Source organism: Macrotis lagotis, chromosome 1 (assembly GCF_037893015.1).
Source record: "Macrotis lagotis isolate mMagLag1 chromosome 1, bilby.v1.9.chrom.fasta, whole genome shotgun sequence".
NCBI classification, from domain to species: domain Eukaryota; kingdom Metazoa; phylum Chordata; class Mammalia; order Peramelemorphia; family Peramelidae; genus Macrotis; species Macrotis lagotis.
The window spans coordinates 756,114,531-756,136,907 of record NC_133658.1 but is presented as its reverse complement, the minus strand read 5'-3'; the positions used below and the strand labels follow the sequence as shown (position 1 = coordinate 756,136,907).

Genomic DNA, 22,377 nt, shown 5'->3' with positions numbered 1-22,377 from the left:
CTAGTAGTCAGGAATGATTTGTGGAAGTATTTAAAAGAAAGGAATGAATGATAATTGTTAGGTTAGCATCCATCCTTGAAGCAGTTTAGAAGATACCCCCAAAGTCATTAAATTGTGTACATCTTTTGGCTTTGCAGTACCACTTAGGTATATATATATATACATATATATATATATATACATATATATCGCAAGGAGAAAAAAGAAAGAAGAAAAGGACTAAATATTTATAGCAGCTCTTTTCAAAATTGGTAAAAAAAAAACCCTGAAAACTAAGAAAGTTTCTATCTACTGGGAAATGATTGAACAAATTATAATATAAGAATATGATATAATATTAGTATACCATAAGAAATTATGAAATGGGAACGTTCAAAGGAAACTGAGAAGATTTTTACTAATTGTTGCCAAGAGAAGAGAACAGAACTAGAACAATGTATCCAATGACAACATTAAAAACAAAAACAACTTTGACAGACTTTGAGAGCTATAACCAATGCTGGGGACATGGAAGTAACAAAAAGCATGATACCCACCTCCTATCACAAAGGTAATGGATTCAGAAGGCAAAATAAGGTATATATATATATTTTGGGGTGTGGCTAATGTGGAAATTTCTTCTGCTTGATTGTACATATTTGTTTCAAAGATTTTCTTTTTCTTTTTTCAATTTGAGGTTCTGGTAGGAGGGACTGGGAATGGGGTAAACAAAAGGTAGCCAACTAAATAAAAATAATAGAAAGAAAAGTTGGTGATTGAAGTATTTTTAAATGCAAAAAAAAATGGAGGGGAAACCCTCAAGAATCATGAACAAACAGGACTTCTTTGGAAGTTATATATTGAACTTTTTATTGAACTTGTATTGATCTTATATTAAACTTATTGTTCTAAAAGAATAGCTAGCAGTACACAGAAATCATCGTTTCAATGCATCATCCTCTATTTTTTTTTCTCCTCCGTGTCTGGAAATACCCATTTTATTTGTTGTTCATTAATTTCAGAATATTAACTTAGATACTTGTTTTAAAAGGGACCAAAAAAAGAACAAGATCAGATGGTTAGATTTTGATTGTTAGGTAGAAGGCAAATGACCAGAGTAAGAACTGGTTGGAACACAATGGAAGGAAAAAAAAAAGGATTAAAAAAATTGAAAAACTCAGACTTAACCAGAAGAACTCAGTTGCATTTACAAGGACAAAGAAGATAGCATAGAGTCCATTGTTTGGGCCACTGCTAACAGGGGAGAGAGTAAGTGATGTTAAGTAAAATACACACACACACACACACACACACACACACACACAAACACACAGCACCACCACCACCACCACCAACAACAACAACAACGGTTTCCTTTTAAGCCCTGTTTATAAATGGAGAGATGTCAGAAGTAGGACATTCCTTATGAATCACAAACTTTGGTCATACTCTGTCTAAGCATTCAAGTAGAGAAAACTTGAGACAAGAATGTGCTGGAGCCAACTCCAATCAACTCTCAAGAATGAACTATTGATTTTCAACTTGAGCTTTAACACCTGAAAATAGGTAATCTACCAATCAGGGTTTGATTTATTGTTTTATTAGTTGTCTAGAGTTGAGAAAATGTTAATAATGCAAATTCAATTTAAAGGTGAGCCATATCTCATAAGAACTGATGCAAAGTGAAGTAAGTAGAACCAGGAGAACATTGTACACAGTAACAACAACTTTGTAAGATGATTAAAACTGTGAATGACATAGCTATTCTCAGCAGTGCAACGATCCTAGCCAGTTCTGAAGGACTTATGATGAAAATTATTATCTACCCCCAAAGAAAGAACTGATGGATCTGAATAAGAAACATATTATTTTTTACTTTATTTTTCCTGGGTTTTGGTGGTGGGGGGAGGAATCCTGGATTTTCTTTTGTAACATGACTGCTCTTGTATAATCTTTATCAAATTGCTTGCTTCTCAAGGAGGGATGAGGGAAGGGAAGAAGGAAGAGAATTTGGAAATCAAAATTTAAAAACTGAATGTTAAAATTGCTTTTATATATAAAATTGAGAAAAATAAATCAAAAGTAAAAGTGTGTTAAGTGCAATTTTCTCCCCAGAGAGTCTTAAACCATTTACCATCACTCTCCTGACAAAAGGGATATATTAGACCAATGATTTCCAACATGCTGAGTATTTGATAGCATTTATATAACTAGCATTTAAAGATTTGGAAAGTCAATATATAAGGATATCTTTTAAATCTCAAAAAACTGAAGACTCTCCCCCCACATGATAGTAGTACTATTAAAATCTATAGTCTGAAAAAATACATGATGTGATTGCTTATATCACACAAATGCAATGAGTACAGATATTATTTCTCAGAAATCTATTCTCATTAATATCCTACAGGTTTTTCAGAGATCACCTCAGAATCAAATTTGTAGGTAAACAATTTAATTAGGTTAGTAAAAACATAAAGTTAAAAAGCATCAGATACATGTATCAGGGTGAGACATTCTAATGACTCAGCAGCATCAGTTATTGTTTTATGTTTGATTCCATGGGGGGGGGGGGGGGGTTTGCAAGACAGTGGGATTAAATGGCTTGCCCAAGGCCATACGGCTAGGTAATTATTAAGTGTCTGAGGCCAGATTTGAACTCAGGTACTCTATCCACTGCACCACCTACCTGCCCCAGGTTTGTTTACATTTTAAACTCTCTTTGGTCAGTTAAGGTGGGAGAGAGATATGATAGGAAAATTGTGTCTTCTAATTGCTTTCTATCTTCTAGTAAATTGGAAGCAGCAGGACATAAGTAGCTAATTCAAACAAGGTTTCCACTGTGAGACTAGGGAATGACACAACCATTTTTGGTGTCACTCTTGGGTAGACTGGACAACAGAATCACTGATTTCATGGGTCTGTGACTCTCAGATCTCAAGTATTCTTGCAAGTGTTTTATCCCTGCATTACCAGTTCTGAAAATAGACAGTACTCAAATATCAAAAGGTTGTGGGCTGTTACCTATAATTCTAAGGATAAATAGTAGAGTGTAAGCAAAAGAGTAGTTATCTATCCTGAGTCCTATTCTTTTCTCTCTACATTCTTTCATTTGGTGATTTCATCAACTTTCATGAATTCAATTATTTTTTGCTCTATGCAAATGGTTCCCAGATTTCTCTCTCTCCTATCTATTCTCTCTTCTGAGCTCCAGTCCTACATCACTAATTTCCTGTTGGAGATTTTTGAACCATGTCTCTCACAGGCATCTCAAATTCAATATGTTCAAAATGGAATTCATTATTTTTCCCCTTTCCCCATCATGGCTCTTCCTTATTTTCCTGTTACTAACAAAAGCACCAGAATCCTTCTAGCCACCCAGATCCATAACCACCTCATTTTCATCCTTGACTCCTCATTCTCATTTACCCCAGAATCCAATCAGTTGCCATGTCTTGTCATTTGTTATCTCCACCTCTCCCAACTACATTCTTTTCTCTTCATGAACACAACTACTGTCCTAGTTTTCCTCGGTGTATAAGTACATGCTGTCTCTCATAATAGAATATAAGTTCCTCAAGGGCAGGACCTGTTTCACTTTTGTCTTTGTGTCAACAGCACTTTGCACCAAGTCAAACAATTATCAGTGATGATTGATTGATTGTTGTCTTTTTCATTTCCTTTTTTTTTTTTAGGTTTTTTGCAAGGCAAATGGAGTTAAGTGGCTTGCCCAAGGCCACACAGCTAGGTAATTATTAAGTGTCTGAGACTGGATTTGAACCCAGGTACTCCTGACTCCAAGGCTGGTGCTTTATCCACTATGCCACCTAGCTGCCCCTTTTCATTTCCTTTAACCCATGAGTACAGATTCTAAATTTCTTGTCAGATATACAGTCAAATCAATCCAAGGCAATACTGGCAAGTGTTCATCCTTCATGTTGAAGAGAATTAATGACATCATGATGTGATGGTAATGTCTTGACTTGAATGTGAATTAGATTTAAGTGAGGTCAGAGTTGCAAAAAAGTCATCAGCCTCACTATCTTCTAGAGTCATTGAAGTCTAATGTCAAGACAAAAGTCAAGATGTAATGGAATGCAGCAGATGACCTAGGTGTCTTTGATGTCTGAACAAGCTCTAAAGAATTCCATAGTGCCTGCTTCAGTCATTGGAACAAATTGTTCTCATCCACCCATTCCCATTGAAGGGTGCCTCAGTACATGCAATTCCTGTGGAATTATTGTTTCCCAAGAGTGGTTGCCTATAGTGATAAAAGCTGCTAGGAATTCATCAATACTTTCAGATATGGCTATATTTTACCATAGCATCTAAATACATCTAAATATAATAAATATATACATGAAATATTTATTTAATTTTAGTGGCTTATGTGTGTTATCTGCAATTTATACTAAATATAGCTTCTTTGGAAATAGTGGTTTGCATGTTGCCTCCTACATTAGATAATAACAATTGTTTTTGTTATTATCTAAGGGTCTCAGAGGGTCTTCCCCTCTGAGATTGATTTTGTCTTTTTTAAAACTAGGTTTAAGAGGCCTTTCTCTACCTCATTTTCTTTCTTAAACTAGCTTAGATCACTGAATGGGTAAACTGGCAGATGTTAAAAACCCTAACTTAAAAAAATCAGTCTCCCTCTGCATCCAGGGTCATCTCCAGTCTTCCTGATCCATATCTGCCCATTAGATCCAGATGACCCCAGAGAAGAAAGTTGTACAGCCCTCCCTCACCTAAATCCAATTCACTTGCATGTCATGACATCACTTCCCTGATGTCACTATCCTCTTTGAGAATGAAGGACAAACAACATCCACAACCCACATTAGAATTTGTAGAGAGAAAAGAATAGGACTCAGGATAGTTACTACTCTTTTTGCTTACACTCTATTACTTATCCTTATAAATATAGGTAACAGCCCAAAACCTTTTGATATTTGAATACTGCCTATTTTCAGAACTGGAGATGTGGAGGTGTGGAGATAACAAATGACAAAACATGGCAACTGATTGGATTCTGGGGTAAATGAGATTGAGGAGTCAAGGATGACAATGAGGTGGTTATGGATCTAGGTGACTAGAAGGATTCTGGTGCTTTTGTTAGTAATAGGGAAATGAGGAAGAGGGATGATGGGGAAAGGGGGAAAATAATGAATTCCATTTTGAACATGTTGAATCAGCTTCTTGAGAGCAGTGTGGTTTTTCACTTTTGTATTCCTTAACACTTAGGACAGTCAACAAATGTCTATTAACTGACTGGGAAGGTATCTTGGCTAATGTACAATGCCAAGTCATTAATGAAATGAAATGAAAGCTATTTTGCAGCTTTCAGAGACTGGAAATTTGGTGAAGCCATGAACGTTTCACCTTTGGATCTCTTTCTACGTCTAACTAGTTGGTTTTAGATTTTAATGTAACAAGTTCCTATGGATTCATAGACTCTTTTTAATATTAACACCCCCCTGCCCCCCCCCCCCCAGTCTTTCTCACTAGTGACCACTGAACTAATAGGCTTTGTCCCAGGTACAACATCTAAAAGAAACCTGATTTTTCCCTCTTCCCAGTTCTGGTATACACAGTTTGCCCACAGACTCTCCTCTGCCCATTACCTCAGCTCCTGGTCCTTAGGGACCTATGACTGTCACACCCCTCCTTTAGGTCCCACTGGGAAAACTGCCTCCAACAAAATATTGGCCTGTCCTAGGAATATGTACTATGTTGGCTCCCTAATATCATCATAGTATCAGCAAAGGAATCAGTCTCAAGAACAGTCTCCACTGTTCCAATTCCTAAAGTAAACCCATCCCCAGTGTTCTTCAGTCCCCTAATACCCTCCCCTCTATCTTTCTCCTCTGACTTCTGAGATTCTCTTCTATTGTCAAATTTGTCTTCATCCTAAATTGCATCTTCTAACATTCCTCCCCATCTTCCATTGCTTACTAAAATTTCATTTTCTCTTGAAAACACCACATTTCTTGGCAGCCTTTCCAATGTTGGTTATTCCTTCTCTCATTTCCCATTGAATAGACAGTACCAAGAGGAAAAGTTGGCATATTCTTTGTTTCCCAATGCCACTTTCAGACTCTCTGTCACCAAAACTCAGCAACCACCTCTCTTCCAAAGTTCACTTTAGACTGTCCAAATCCATATGCTGTAACCTATACAAGATCTCTCTCTTTCTTCTCCTGTACACTTTTTTCCTCCATCCTTCAACAAACTGGGCTCCCAGGTTCTCAACCTCCCCATTTCCTACCACCTATCTCTAGGCTACTTCAATCGCTTCAGTCATACAAAGGAGAGCCCCTACCCCAGACATCTCCTCCTTTTATTTTACCTCAGGTGCAGGGATTCTTAAGTATGGCTCAGTTGGGAACCACTGAATTAAATAATGTCATCCAGCATAGGGAGGATTCTTTGACCACGCTCATACATATACTAAAATGCTGGTAATGTGTGGAGTATTATTCAACAGAATAAACTGCTTCAACTGCCAGCAGAGTTTGGAGACGTCTGTAGAATATTAGTACTGTCTGTTGCCTCCAAAGCAATATGACTGTCTCTGTTCCTTGGCCAATCAGAAAAGCAAGGCAAGGTAATGTCTGCATGAGTCAGAGTTTATTTAATGCTTGCAACCCGACAGTTTTTTTTTCCCCTGACTGATGAAAATGTTTTGCAAACAGAACCTGGTCCTGTTTTTCTCCAGTCGGCTCTGCACTGCCTCTCACTGCCAAATGTAGAGGGAGAGGCTGGCAGAGGCAGCGCTAAACTAGTAGAGATGATGAGATACAATCTTTGCGTCTCCTTGTAATACAAAACATTTTATTTTTCAGCTAGTGAATACAATGTTGTAAGGAGTCCAGGAATTCTGGGAGCAGGGGAGACTTGGTTTTCTTCCACACTGGATGGCTTGGTTTTGTTGAGTTTTCCAGCTTCTCCTCTAAGATTTTTTTGCATTTCCCGTCACAAAGCCTGCACTGGGAGGCAAATAAACCACCCAGGCCTAGAAAGGTTAGGAAAACTGCCCAGGCAGAAGGAGAAGAGGAGCCAACCCTGGAGAAAACAAGACTTGCTGTGATGGGAAAAGCAAGGTTTGGTGACTCACTTCTCCTTACCCCACTCACATCCCCCCCAGCAATCTCAATATAGGATCGAGAGCCTACATACAAGATTCCTCAATCCCAGTCACATCTCGGGTATCATCACCAAAGCAGAGCAGGGACAATGTGCAAAGAACTGTAGCTTTCAGGGTCAGTTGATGGGCATTGCTCCAGGACCTGGTGGTCATTAGAGATTTTGACCATATGTTAGAATCTCACACAGAATCTGCAGAAGTCTCCCAGGACAGTGTTAGTTCTCCTACAGTGTTAGTCCTCCTACCTCAGAATTTTCAGTCTGGGGCCAAAAAAAAAAAAAACCCCAAAAAACAAAAACTCAAGATTTAGGGAGTGGTGGCTTACACAAGGCACCACATGCCCAGAGAAGCCTAGGCAGCATGATTTAGTAGAGAGAACTTTGCAGGAAGTCAGAGACCTGGGATTTAGTCTCCAAAACTGATCTTCAGCATCTCCACCAATAGGAATATTCTAGAATTCTGTAGTTTTGTGATCTATGCACAAATGTTGATCTAGTCAGCCATTTTCCAAGACTATAGGTTTCTTAGATTTGAGTGTATGACTTGGGAGTCTATTTTTTTTTTTAGGTTTGTTTTTTTTGCAAGGCAAATGGGGTTAAGTGGCTTGCCCAAGGCCACACAGCTAGGTAATTATTAAGTGTCTGAGACCAGATTTGAACCCAGGTACTCCTGACTCCAGGTCCGGTGTTTTATCCACTGTGCCACCTAGCTGCCCCTTTGGGAGTCTATTGATGTTATAGATGACTTATTGAAAAAGGTAACCTCTAAATTCCAAATTTAAGATACTATAACTCCTGCCCTGATAGTACTCCTTAAGGGTCCGAACCATAGAAAAATCACCTCCCACTGATTTAGGAGTAGACCTTCTACCTCCTCAGAATCTCTTGAGATTAAGACCCTTTTCTGATCTTATCTTTGATGTTCTACCTCTTCAATCTTCACTTATGGTAACTGGGACCAGAAGATACCAGTCTTGATAAACTGGTCCTCAAGAAGATGAGATTTAAACTCAACTTGTCATATTCTTGGACCATACTAGTTCCCAGGAACACTCATTTTCTCTTTGGAAAAGATATCAATCATCCTTTCTCCTGGGTCAGATCATGGCTTAAATTCCCTGCATAATCCCCTAAATTTATTAACAACTAGGGTCTTCCACATCCCAACATGTTTATGCTAATGTTGTATGTCCCAGTTCTGATCATTGGGACTTACCAGTCACAAGAACCACATTGAATTAACATTTCTTCTAAACTCACCCCACACATTTCTGAACCTGCCTCTCTGAGAAAAGAAAAAGGGGGAGAGGAGGGAGAAAAGGGAAAAGACCTGCAGGGGGTGTGGGGTCCCTGCATCTCACAGTGCAGGAGCCAAAGCTGAAGGAGACAAAAGACAGCACAGTGCCGAGGTGATTATTTCCCCTGCTCTATCACCCAAGCTCAATGGGGCATTCTGGATCCCTGCCCTCCAATGCTCTGGACCTTATTAAAGGACCTCAGCTGTTGCCGAAAGCCCTTACCTCACCCAAGAGGGCTTCATTTGCATAATAATTCCCTCTTTGGGGGGAATTACTGCTTAATTAAAGAACCGCAATCACTTTAATTAGCATGTCTCCTTGCTCTCTGGTACTTTGCATGGATTCAAATGAGCTCCTCATTAGGTATTGGCACTAGGACAAAACCAGGCCTTTGGCTAGAATGGGAGGGAATCTCAGGGAAGGCAGCCTCAGCCAGGACTTCAGCAAACATAGGCTGTGGGGGAGGCCAGGTCCTAACAAACCCACAACTGAAGCTTTGTGGTGAAAGTAGCAGGTGGGACATCACACTGGGGCCCAGAATCAGTTTCCCTCCAGACCTTAGACCCAACACTGCAGGCTGGGACTAGGAATGAGAACCAAGAATGCTAACTCCCAATTCCTAGGCTGCTTCCTTTCTATTTTAGCTCATACAAACTGCAAAAACTCAGAATCTGCCTTTTCATATATTTTTACCCTGTTATAAGTGATACTAGTGGCATACCTCAATCCCCAGCTTGCTATCCATCAGATCTACCTACCCTTGCTCACTCCTGCCTTTCCTTTCCAAATCTACTCTTCCCCAGATTTGGAGTAGAATTTAATCTTCGGCTAATAGTTGAAAGGCATGGAGACAATTAAAATCCTGACTTGGAAAGACTATATTTATCTCTTAGGGCAGAACCATTAACTTCCTATAGCTTCTTGGGCTATTTTATTTTCCCCAAATCTAGCAACCTCCACAAATCAGCCCTGGAATTTGCCCATGATATCAAGTTCATGAGCAGTAGTCACAGAATTCCTAAACACCATTGTTGCCCATCACCATTCCCGAAAAAAAGTAAAGATCTTTTTATAAGCCACTAGCAACTGCTTAGTTGTCCTTCAGGGAAGGCCAGCTCAGACTATTCCAAGATTACAGCTCTATAGTTCCCCTCTAGATTAATACAGCTCACTCCCTTTAGGAAGCCTTCCTCACAACTGGGAAGGCGTTATACTTAGAAAACAAATGAGACGCATAGACTTATGTTGGTAGATGAGGAGGTATGGAATCACAAAATCTTAGAAGTGGGAAGGGCCTCAAAGACCACCAAGTCTAACACATAACCAATCAAAATTCCCTCTCCCAACATCTAAAACTTTGAAGACACCAAGTGAGGGAAGAACAAGGACATGCTGATAAATGTTTAACAAGCAGCTCTCTGGGAGGAGGAAAAATGTATGACTTGATGTACTTTTAAGTTTAATCAGCATTATTAGCATTTCATCTCCATTACTTTCTTATATCTATAAAATTAAAATAATAAATCAAGATGCATTAATAGCATTTGTCTATTTTTGAGGTGTAAATGATCACTTTAAAAATTTTATAGCTGGATATTGGGTAGCTGCTTGCTCCAGCATAAATTGGAGGGGTGGGGAAGAGAAGAGACCTTCTTGAGTCTAAAATTATGTGGGTAGGAAATTAGGATTAGTAAAAATAAAGGATGTGAGTCCCTTCCAGCCCCCAAAATCTATGAGTTATGCAATGTATTTTTAACATTTGGTTTTGTGTTTATTCAATTATCTTATCTAAATCATATTTTAAATCTCTTAAGGATATATTTTAACTCTCTTAGGGATACATGATAAATCTCTGAAATGTTTTTCTTGCCCCTAAAACTGCCAAGCACCACACCACCAAGATAACTCCTTAAAGATTCTTGTCTTTCGGGGTGGCTAGGTGGGGTAGTGGATAAAGCACTGGCCCTGGAGTCAGGAGTACCTGGGTTCAAATCCGGTCTCAGACACTTAATAATTACCTAGCTGTGTGGCCTTGGACAAGCCACTTAACCCTGTTTGCCTTGCAAACCCCCCCCACCCCAAAAAGATTCTTGTCTTTCCTGCCCTTCTTTCCACTTCAGTAATCTGTTCCTAGACTCCTTCCAATCTTACTTGATCAGAGATTGAGAGTTGAAAGCAAATTTAGGGATCATCTAATCTAACTCCCACATTTTATTGATGATGAAAACAAGATTCAGAGAAGTTAAATAATTTGTCTAAGAAAAGACAAAGAGGAAATAAACACTATTAAACACCTGCTATGAGTCAAGTGTTTTACAAATATTTCATTTGTTCCTCCAAACAATTTGGTAAAGTAGGTATCATTATTATTCCCGTTTTATAATAGGAGAAACTGAGGCAGACAGCAGTTAAAGTAACTGAGGCTGGATTTGAACTGAGATCTTCCTAATGTCATACCTGTTTCTCTAACCACTGTACCACCCAGCTGTCAAGGTTATAGAGATTGCAAATAGAAGAGCTCACATTCCAACCCCGGTCTTCTAACTTCAAATTCAGCACTCTTTCTATTATACCATCTCCACATGACCCACCTTGCATACAGGTCAATTTACCAGAAGTCTATAGAGCTTTCATTGAATCCCCTTTTGCCTTCTCATAAAAGGAAAGCAAAGTCCAATTATGACCTCTGTGACATTGGGCTAGTAACTTAATCTCTGCAGGTCTCAGTTTCCTCATCTATAACATGAAACAGCTTGAGATGATCTCAAGCACTCAATCCATCATTCTATGAATTTTTTCAAAACTCCACCAGTTTTCAAAGTGGAAAATTTAAGAATCCTGTAAAAGGAAGAATCCTGTGGAGGATATTTAGTTCTCCTTATCCTCCAATCCTTCAGGTAGAATATATTCCCCTCAGTCCAAAGCCAGAGGAATCCATTTTGTGGTTTTTGCAACCCTCCCCTTCCATTTTCTGTGCCTAAGGAATGACATTCCACTGATATCCTCCTAAGGTAAAGAGAAAGCAAGGAAAACCCCTCTCTTGAATTAATAGGAAAAACACAGACAAGAGTTACACAGAATAGGCAGGCACTAATAGATTGCAATCTGCTTTGTTATAGGAAATATCCAAATATGTGAGGCTCTGGATCCATTTCAGAATAAGGAAAGGTGTGGTGGTGGTGGGGGGATTCCAGTCCCCCCATTTCCATCTGCCTCTTTCTCTCCCAGGTCGAGGTTTCCCAAGTTAGGCAAAATTAAGTCTCCCTGCCTTTAGGGTAATTACTCCTTAGTCTAGTGAGAGAGAAATTCTAAGAGAATTGATCACATTTACTTGTCTCTAGAGAGAGATCATATAGCTTTGTTAGGTTGAGAGTAGAGAGGCTAAGGTTCTAGTCTCTGCTTGTCTTTGTCTTACCTTGAGCAAATGAGTTCACTTCTCTGTGCCTCAGTTTCTTCTGAAGAAAGTTATGAAGAGGTTAGATTGAACAATCTCAAGGTTTCTTCCATCTGTAAAATTCTATGAATGGCAGCTGTTTCAAGGAGGTGTTAATTCTGAAGGAGAGGAAGAAAAGAAATCCCTCTGTAAACCCTCCCCAAATTATCCTGTAGTGTGAGTAGCAACAACTCAGAGGTAAATCAACATCCTGGCAAGGAGTGGAGGCTGAAACCAGATGAAGCCACGGAGGTTCAAAGGAAGAGTGACACCCAAACAACAGAACAGCTCCTAATCCCCAGAGAAAGATGCAAATGGAGAAATTGGGCCCAGGAGGGAGACTGGCTGGCTTTGTTTAACTAGGATTGAATAAACAGCCCTATTGAGAGACTGGGGTAGGAGACACAGACCCTGAGGTATAGTTGCCAAGTTGAAGGCAGCTTGGGGCAGTCTAAGGCTGCCAGCTTTTACCTCTTTAGTTCTGAGCTTAGCTATAATGAGGTGAAAGGATGGGACTTTTAACTGGTTAGGTCAAAAAGGTTTCCTTATTAACCAAACAATTCCAGGGAGGGATATATTCCGCCATTAGCCTGGACCTCTGAAACACATGTTAAATTTTTAAAAATGGAACCTGTCATTGGTGTTCCTGGACCAGCTCCATAAGGGCTCTCAGCCCCAACTGGCTTCTGATCCAGACAAAACCATCGGAAAGGAGGGGACAGTTAATATCTTTATGGAAAAGCCCCCTTCTTCTAATGTCATCTGTCACAACTGAAAAAGACCACCAGGAGGAGATGATCAAAAAAGGAGACTGGACAGATTTGAAGAGACAAGCAGGTGGACAGAAGTCAATGAAGCATGTCACTGTAACAAGTTGACTGGGAAAATGTCAACTAGAGGAGAATAGCTTTCACTGAACAGGCCTGAGCAAAGATGGGACCTAGAAGATGAATAGTTCCCTTTTCTTCTATTATAGTATATCAAGTCCACAAGCTCTTATGAAGTGGCCGTTATGTTCCAAACACTGTAGCAATGCCCAAGGACACCAACTCTATGTTGCTTATAGCTAGCAGTTCACTAAGGAGCTCTGCAATGATGCCACAGCATCTGCCCTGACACATTTCTGGGCCACTTAGAGACACAAAAGTAGAACAACTTTTCACTGTGTAAAGAATGATCACCTCTAGCCATTCTGCTGGAACATGCCTGCTTTCTTACATCCGGGCCAGATGTGTTGACTCACATACACTGCAAAAAAGGGAACTTTTCTCAGCTACCATGCAGCTGCCATGTTGGCTGAAGGAGCCATAGAGGCTGGCGTTGACCACCTGTTGGGTGTACCAGTTTCTGCCCCCAGGGGACCTCTTCACAATGCTCTGGATTCCCTAATTTTCTCACCTTCCTCCAAGTCACTCTTCCCACAGGTGGTTTTCATCTTTCCTTTACCCAAAATAAATCCACAGGACCTAAAGGTTTTTTCTGCATTTTTGTTCAGATTATTATTTTTTTCTTTCCTATCATAATCCCTTCCACTCCACATAGACTTTTCTGCATTAATTATTAGGCTTTATCATAAACTCTCAGAACTAGGAGAGCCCCAGATGAAATGCTATTCAACAGGATGCTCTCAGTAAAAAACTTGCACGAGCAGATGCAATGAGAAATGTACAATACACAAAGTAACAGCAATGTTGTAGGATGATCCACTGTGAAAGATTTACCTTTTCTCAGCAATGCTGTGACCCAAGAGAACACCAAAGGACCTATAATAAAGAATACTACCATCCCCAAGACAGACAGAGCTGATAGTGTCTGAATTCAGATTGAAGCACACTTTATTTTAACTTTATTTTTCTTGAAATTTCTTTTTTTTGAGGGGGGGAGTATGTTAACTTTTATAACATGACAATTGTGGAAATGTTTTTTCATGACTACATTTTTTATCTGTATCAAATAACTTGCTTTCTCAATGAGGAGGATTGGGTTGGGAAAAAGGGAGAGAATTTGGAACTCAAGGCTTTAAAAGTGAATGTTGAACCTTGTTTTTGCACGTAACCAAGGAAAAATTAAAATAAAAAAGAACAACACCATAAACTTTATTTTTATACAAATGGGTGTATTGAAACCTAGAGTGGAGCAGTGACCTTTTGAAGTTAATAGGTAAAACTGAATATTGGAATCTGGGTTTCCCGATTGTCAATGTGGGATTCTTTCCAATACTTTCACTTTAGGTGTTGGCCAAAGATAGAAGAGCTGCTTTGATCCATCTCATAATTCTGTTTCCATCTGCTATCATTAGGATCAGTGTACATTGGCCATCTTATCATAAGCTAGTTGCACCATTATTCAGCATTCATTCAACAAGCTCACCACTAAGCCCTGGAGGATATAAAAAGATAAAAAGACAGGTCCCTAACCTCAAGTTACTGACAACTCAGAACCACTGTGTATTTTCTCATACTTCTCTTTTGATTTTCATCTTCCCCCCACCATCTTCTCCCCCTTCCTTCCCTTCTGCCCCCAATGACTTCTGGAATTGCTCACATCTGTGCAAAGAAGCACATACCAAGCTTGGCCCTTAGGGTAACCTACCTGCCTGAATTATTTTAAGCTAATATTCCAGCCCTTTGTCTTGGCAGATACCTCTTTTTTGATTTATGCTCCCAAGGTCAACAACAATCTCTTTCCCACTCCTTTCTCCCATTCCCATACTTCTCATCAACTCCTGATGGTTTCAGTTCTATCCACTATGCCATCATTTGTCTCTGAAGAGAACTTTGAGTCACCTGAAATTTTTATTCTTTATAGTTTCTGGTATTCCATGATTTCTAGTCATATCATACCTAACATTTAAATAATGGTTATTAGGTATCAAGTACTATGCTAAATAAAGTATTTACAAATCTAAGAACATTGATCTTGAAAAGCTCTCAGAAGCAGATTGTAATCAGGGAAAGTTCAGTACATTTTCCCAGATGCAATCCAGCATGGCTCTGATTTCTGACAATTCTGACAAATTTCTGTTTCTAATAAATTCATATTTATCAAAACAATCGTCATTTTACAGACACGGAAACAAACTCAGAGAGGTGACGGGCTTGTCCAGGGTTACAGGATTGACCAGAAAAAGTCACAATTTGGATCTGAACATAAGATTGACTTTATGTTCAGCACTTTTACCATCACCAGACCTGCTTTATTATTTTTCCTGAGAGGCAGGTCCTGGATACTCTTGTATTTTGATTGATTTGAAACCAAGCCCATTGAGCATTGACTGACAATGGGACAGGGAAGCCTATTCATTCTAGTATTCCCCGAGTTGGTCAGATAGAGAAACAGTTCAGGCCCAGAGGCCTCTATATAAGAAACTATTCCAGTTGTTTGCCTTCTTTAGGCAACCCCTCCAAAGGCCAAATTGTTCTCATTCTCTTCCTCTGGGACCCCAGGAGCAGGATGAGGGAAAGGGGCATTTGAGAAGGAGGCCTGGTTTGCATTTCAGTTGGAAACTCTAATTGATTCAGACCTGAAACTCTTCATTTATTACCAGGATAGCCACTGAATTTCTTTCATGTTTGAGAAGGCCTCTCCCTCTCCAGAAAGAACATTGGCTTTAACCCATTCCTGACTCATAGTGGTATTTGCATGGGGGCAGGGGATGAGGTGGTAGTATCCAAGATATAGTAAGTTTCCTTTCCAGGCCCAGGGAAGAGGTGAGCAGGTGCATTATTCCACCTTCACTATGTTCCCCAATTTTGATTGTGCTCTAACAGTTTTTTTCTGTCAATGTTCCTGGTTCTTCACTAATGCACTGTTGGTGGAATTGTGAACTGATCCTGAAGATCATTTTGATAACCTCTTACTTGCATCTGGAGTGGATCTGACACTTAAATCATTTTTATTTTTAGGTTTTTGCAAGGCAATAGGGTTAAGTGGCTTGCCCCAAACCACACAACTAGGTAATTATTAAGTGTCTGAGGCTGGATTTGAACTCAGGTACTCCTGACTCCAGGACCCGTGCTCTATCCACTGCACCACCTAGCTGCCCCCCTGAAGATCATTTTGAAGAGCAATTTGGAACCATGTCTAAAGTGCTATCAAATCCCTAGGGATAGGTACTTTGATCTAGCTTTACTAGATTGCTTTGATCTAGCAATGCTAGGTTTGTAATACAAAGAGATCAAAAAAAGGGAAAAGAAGCCGTTTGTACAAAAATATTTATAGCAATTCTTTCTGGAGTGGGGATGCTCATCAATTGGGGAATGACTGAGCAAGTTATAGTATGTGATTTTAATGGGGATATTATTATGCTTTAAGAAATGATGAACGGGGGCAGCTAGTAGATAGAGCACCAGCCCTGGAGTCAGGAGTGAGTTCAAATTTGGCCTCAGACACTTAATTGCCTAGCTGCATGACCTTGGGCAAGTCACTTAACCCCATTGCCTTAAATTAAAAAAAAAAAGATGATTTCAGAAAAACCTGGAAAAACTCACATGATCCAATTCAGAGTGAAGTCAGCAGAACCAGAACATTGTAAACAGTCAAAGCAATATTGTGTGATGAGCAACTATAAATGATTTAACTATTCTTAGTAAATACAATTATCCAAGGCAATCCCAAAGGACTCATGATGAAAATTGCTAACTTCCTCCAGAAAAGGAACTGATGTTATTTGAATACAGACCAAAAAATGTAATTTATTCCTTTTTTGAGTTTTTTCTACAAAATGACTAACATGGAAATATTTTACATGATTACATATGTATAACCTATATCATTTTGTTTATCATCGCAGGGAATGGGGCAGTCAAGGAGGGAAGAGATGGAATTTGAAACTCAAAACAAAAAAAATCTGTTTTTACAAGTAAATGGGGAAAAATAAAATATTATTAAAACGTTTATATATATATACACACACACAAACATATAAACACACATATATATAAATAAATGTATATACAAAATACATATTTCTGGTCCTCCCATCATATGTCTACTTCTTGTTAGCTAGTCATGGTTTGAGAAAAAAGGGAATTGGAGCCTGCTGTTGGGAATGTAAGAGTCTACCTAGTCCCACAAAGTGTTTAATGACTGCATGATTTTGATGGCTTTCAGAAATGTCTAACCAACTTGTAATGGGTCAGGGAGGGAGTAGGGGATAGTCATCAGGGTAGTCCCAGCTCAGTGTAATGAGTCCTCTAATCAACTTAATGAGATTACAGAGTATGGATCATTATCAAAGAGTACCTACCCCGAGGGAACAAAAGCAACTTCTGATTGGTATCTAGTGGCTAGAGAATTGGGGATTGACAATAGGGATCAACTTTTCAAAATAACTACCTTTCACTCTGGTCTATAAAAATGAGCACAGTGAAAAGCTTGTCCTATATTTTCTTTCCCTTGGATTTCTAGAGTAGGGAATAGCTAGCAGGCGCAATGAATGGTGAGAGAGAACTTCTCTGTCCTAGACACTCCTTCCCCACCCCAGGAACAGGAAATGGTGACTTGCAGAAGTTTATGACAGACAGCTTATACTTGCCCAAATAAGCCTAAGAAGGCAGTTTTTCCATAATTGTCTTCTGGGAATAAGATGACTAAAATGAAAGGGGGGGAAAAGATTATGCTTCAGTTGAGTCTTGGAGGGATTCTGAGAGATAGAAGTAAGGGATCCCAGACTCAGGCAAGAAGGTGGAAGATGCAAAATTCCAAACCAGGAAAAGCAAGCACACAAATTTGTACAGAATGAAAATGAAGGGAAATAACAAACAACATGCCTGGAAAAAATAGGCCGCAGCTTTAAATGCCATTAACCTATAGACAAAAGATAACAACAAGGGAGTGACATAGAAGACAGAATTGTGCTTTAAGAATATTAATATGCAACTGTGTTGAGGCAGCTGAGGATGCTGTGCATTGATTAGAAAGGGGAGAGATTTGAAGTTAAGGAATCAGTTGCAATAGCAAAGGCAAGAAGTGATAATGGTGTATGATGACCCTGTGAGAGAGAGGAAGAGTTGAATGCAAGAACACTCTTGGGAAGAGAATGGACAATCCAAGTGAGGTGGGGGGAAGTTTGGGGACTAGAGAAAAGGAGAGAGTAAAAAGTCAAAGAAGACTATTCCTTAGAGTGATTGAGTTCAGATTTTTCCTGGGGGCAACTTTGAATGTGAATGTAACCGTGAGTGAAGAATGTGAATATTCTGTGATCTTGGGAAGGCCAAGAAGAAAATATTACTGAGGAGAACATTAAACTAGGAGACTGGGGGAAAGCAAACTTCCAAGCTTTCCAATTTTTTTGAAGGCAGGATGTGGTTGGGGGAGGGGAGTAAAGGGAGAGCAGCTGTTGCTGCCAAGATCCTGGAAAGCTAAGAGGAATTCTAGACTTGAGAGGATATTTTTGGTTCCAGCTAGGTTCCCCCTTTTCCCATTCCCAATTCATCCCAGGTCCCCCTAATAGGGATCAGGAAAATTTTCATCTCATAAGATCTTGACTGCATGAACGAGTAAAAAATAATTTATTAGTATTTATTATGGACCAGAACTGTGCTAAGCACCAAGATTACAAATATAAACAAGCAAGATAGTCCCTGCTCTCATGGAACTTACATTCTCATAAGGCCAAGTAGACCATATAGAAAGGGATAGGCTGATAACTGTTTAACATTTGTCTCTCAAAAAAAAAATGTAACCACTACACACATTTAAGTTTGACTGACATTACTGATGGTTTTTAAACATCTATACAATCAACAAAGCAATAAATCAAACTCCATTTAATAGCAATTTCCCAGGAGTAAATGCTCACAGTTAAAATTTAACAATTGGCTTTGACAGGTTCTTGAGCTGGGCTCCAGAGGATGGCTATGTATGGACAGTTGGTAGCAGGTAAGAAATATTTTGGAAAGGGAGGTCAGAAAGAATGGATTAGAGTCAATGAGTAATTGACTGACATGCCCTTTCCAGGAATGGTATTGTTAATTTAATTATTTTTCCAGCTAGAGCTGGAAAGTGAAGGGTAGAGGGTATGGGTGGATACACTAGAAGGACCTCAGCCTGTATGGAGATGACTGGGAAGTGACCAAGATTTTGACCCATAAGCATGGAATCCTAACCTCTTCAGCAAGAAGTGGCCAATAGTGTGACTTTCTCAATCCCTGAGCCCTTAAGGAAGAGATAGGGATCAAAAGTGTAGCAAAATTAGATTTAACCCAGATTTAGGGTGTGACCCTCCAAATGACAAAAACTGGGTCCAACCTTGCTCTGTGAGAAAAACATGGTAATGAGTATTATGATATCAGCAGTGACTCTGGGTAACCTGCCTATTGTGGTAAAGGACCAATATGACCTGGAAGTGGGTTTTGACTACACTGAGCTTTGGTACAAAGAAAATGCTTTGGAAACCTAAGCAGGAGTCCATGGTGCTCCCAGTTAGCTATTCTTGGCTCTAATGTATCTGAACCTGCTCTTTTGACAGGACATGGCTGGCACAGGAGGGGCATATTTTTGGAAAGAGTATGCTTTTGGCAGTTAGGTGGCTCAGTGGACAGAGCTCTGGTCAGGAAAACCTAAATTCAAATCCAGTCTCAGACATTTACTAGCTGTGTGTCCCTGGGCAAGTCTCAGTCTCTATTTGTCTTAATCTACTAGAGAAAGAAATGCCAAACCACTCCAGCATCCTTGGCAAGAAAACCCTATGGACAATGTTGGTATACCATGATCCACAGAGTCACAAGGAGACAAACAACTGAACAACAACCACAAATGTACCTGTTATTTTCATCAATGGAATGTAAGCTTACTAAGGGCAGAGATGGTTTCATTTTTGTCTCTATATTCCTAAAGTCTAGTCTAGTACCTGGACCATTTTTATCTCTTTATTGATTTAAATGATTCAGAAGCTTTAATATTCATCAGGAAGTATTGTTTTTATTTGTGTCCCTAGGCTTAGAACATGCTGCTTTCCAAATAGTAGACACTTATTGTATTATTATTCATTCTTTTGTTAATGAATGTATTTTTTAAATTAAAATTGAAGGAATAGAAACAAGTGGGAAAGAAACAAGTAATCACTTCCTGGATAATTAGGTGGAAAGTGAAAGGCTTTAAATTCTTTGAACTGATAGAACCTGGCAACTGGAAATGGTTGCTTGGTGGAGTGCAAGGAGGCCAGAGACCTTGGAATGCAGCGGATGTTCAAATTTTTAGCCTAGAGACACACCCTGCAAGTTAAAAAATGATTCATTACACTGGGGAGAGAGATGATTTGAGAGGTCCCTTTGGAGTGACAGTGCAGTGGCTTGAAGATGGCACTCTGAGAAAGACAGGGCTCTCAAACTTTAGTTTCCCTCTTCCCACCTCTGTCTAGTTCTCTTTCTCTAAGAATTCTAGGAATTTGGAGGGAGGAAAGCTAAGGAGGTGATAGAGGAGGTATCACAATCAGAGAGCAGTAGGGGAGGGGGTGTCTGTGTTTGTGTCTGTGTGTGTGTGTGTGTGTGTGTGTGTGTGTGTGTGTGTGTGTTGGGGGGGAATAGATGACAGGAGATGAGATATCACTGAAGCCAAGAAGCCCCTTTGGCCACAGCGGGGCAGTCCTGGGGCCAGGCAGTCCTGAGGCCAAGCGGCCAGAGCTGCAGTGTTCTCCCAGAGTGGGGTGAGGGGGTGCGGGGGTGGGGGGGATATCAAAGTTGGAAGCGAGGGGGCATGTCAGCCTGGCTTTGTGAGCCTGGCTCCCATCAATGCATGAAAGCCTTGCTGTACAAACTGCATTCGATGCGCTTCCAACCTTCATTCCCAATTGGTCACGGCCTGGCCTCCAGCTGCATTCCTAGGCTGGAGGAGAGAGAGGGGACTGGCCTCTTTGTTCTCCCCAAATCAGGTCCCAGAACCATGACAGGCTGATCATATTACCCAGCCGAGGTCAACCTTGAAGAAATGACCCCCCCCATCCTTGCTCCTCCCACCCCTTTTTCTTCCCCCTCATCTCTACCCTATACCTCATAGAGACAGATTCATCCACCTTCACACTAACCTTCTCCTACCTGCTGCATTTCCATTAGATAAGCCCTAGTGAGGCCTGGGTGGGAGATAAAATCCTCTAGACATAGGGTCTCATGTTTTAATCACATTCCCACTGACTGATTAATTAAGGAACAGAATCTACCAGGCAAACACCTTGTTTCATGACATCCAGTTCCATCATCTTTAAAACTGGGCTACTTTTAGACCATCTTTTTTAAAAATTAAATTCCATTTTTTTGTTTAATTAGTAGAAATGTATTTCCTCTGCCTGGTAACCCTCCCCCGGTTAATACAACATAACCTTTGTAATAAATATATATATGATCAAACAAAACAAATCCCCACATTAGCTATGTCCAGAAGAGCATTATACCACCTTATAGGGAACTGGGATTGCTATGGGTCTGAGTTGTGAATGGAACCTCCAAAGGCCAAACTGGGTTTACCCTAGAGGGCACTCCAGTCTCTGGATTAGCTTTGGAGTCGGTTCACCCTTCAAAGGCACCCAGGTCTAGAAGGCACTCAGGCAGAAGTCTTCCCAACCTATGAATAAGGGCAACACTCTTACCTAACTCAATAGAGCTTCAAATTTCAACCTCAGTAGTGCCTTCTTATTTATACACTGTCTTACATCATTTCCAGTTGTAGAAAATGTATTATCCTCATTTTTCAAAGAGTGTTTTTCAAAAGTGTAAACTCTTTAAAAGCAGAGTTTTAAGGAGGCATCACTGCCTGGGGCAAATTCATTGTTTATTGAATTTTGTTTGTCTTGGGGATTGGGGTAGGCAAGGAGGACAGTGTGAGCAAAATTGTAGTCCCATATCACAGAGGCTAAGGTTCTTACTTTTTTTTAATAGGTTTGTGGACAAAAGAGGAGACTTGAGAAAAAGATGCCATGTCAACAAAACCAAGAGTGAGGATTGGAAAATAAGCAGAGGGTGGGGGGCATTGTAAGGAGGAAGGACATCTCACCTCACTCACCTGTTCTCCCACAACATTGGTAGCCTTAGATAAAACCTTTTTATTCTCTAGTAGTTATGGTTCTATCTAATGGTGAGATCAGTAGTATGCTTTTATAAATGCACCCATCCTTCTACCACAATGCTTCAAACAAGGTTGGAAACACAGCAGGTATGGAACAAATATTTGAATGACTGAAGCAGTACGTGAAGTGGATCTTCTTTGTCATTTATTCATGAATAAGTATGCTGAGGGCTTGGAATTGTTTGCTCATCATGATTTGGTGGTGGGTTATGGGCTCATTTCCAAGTACCCTGAATAAAGAAAGAAACTCAATGAGGATATATGAGCTATCTCTGTTGATTCTGGGTTTCATGAGGCAAGGCTGCATCCTTGGTATAAACTCTCAAGATTTCTCTTAGACTCCTTCTAATTTTGACTTCTCTTTCCAATTCATCACCTCCCAGGAATTAATTCAGTGGGTCTGACTAGGGCAACAGAAATGACTTGTTCAAGATCATACAACTGGTAAATGGCAGAACTGGC

At 39.9% G+C, this 22,377-nt stretch overlaps 1 long non-coding RNA gene across 1 annotated transcript; it reads left to right on the top strand.

Annotated features, from left to right (window-relative positions):
- The first annotated feature begins 450 nt into the window (after positions 1-450).
- LOC141508083 (uncharacterized) lies at positions 451-22,171 on the top strand. The gene is made up of 3 exons (XR_012474338.1): positions 451-550; positions 18,688-18,738; positions 21,729-22,171. It is a non-coding gene; the product is annotated as an uncharacterized LOC141508083 (long non-coding RNA).
- The last annotated feature ends 206 nt before the right edge of the window (positions 22,172-22,377 follow it).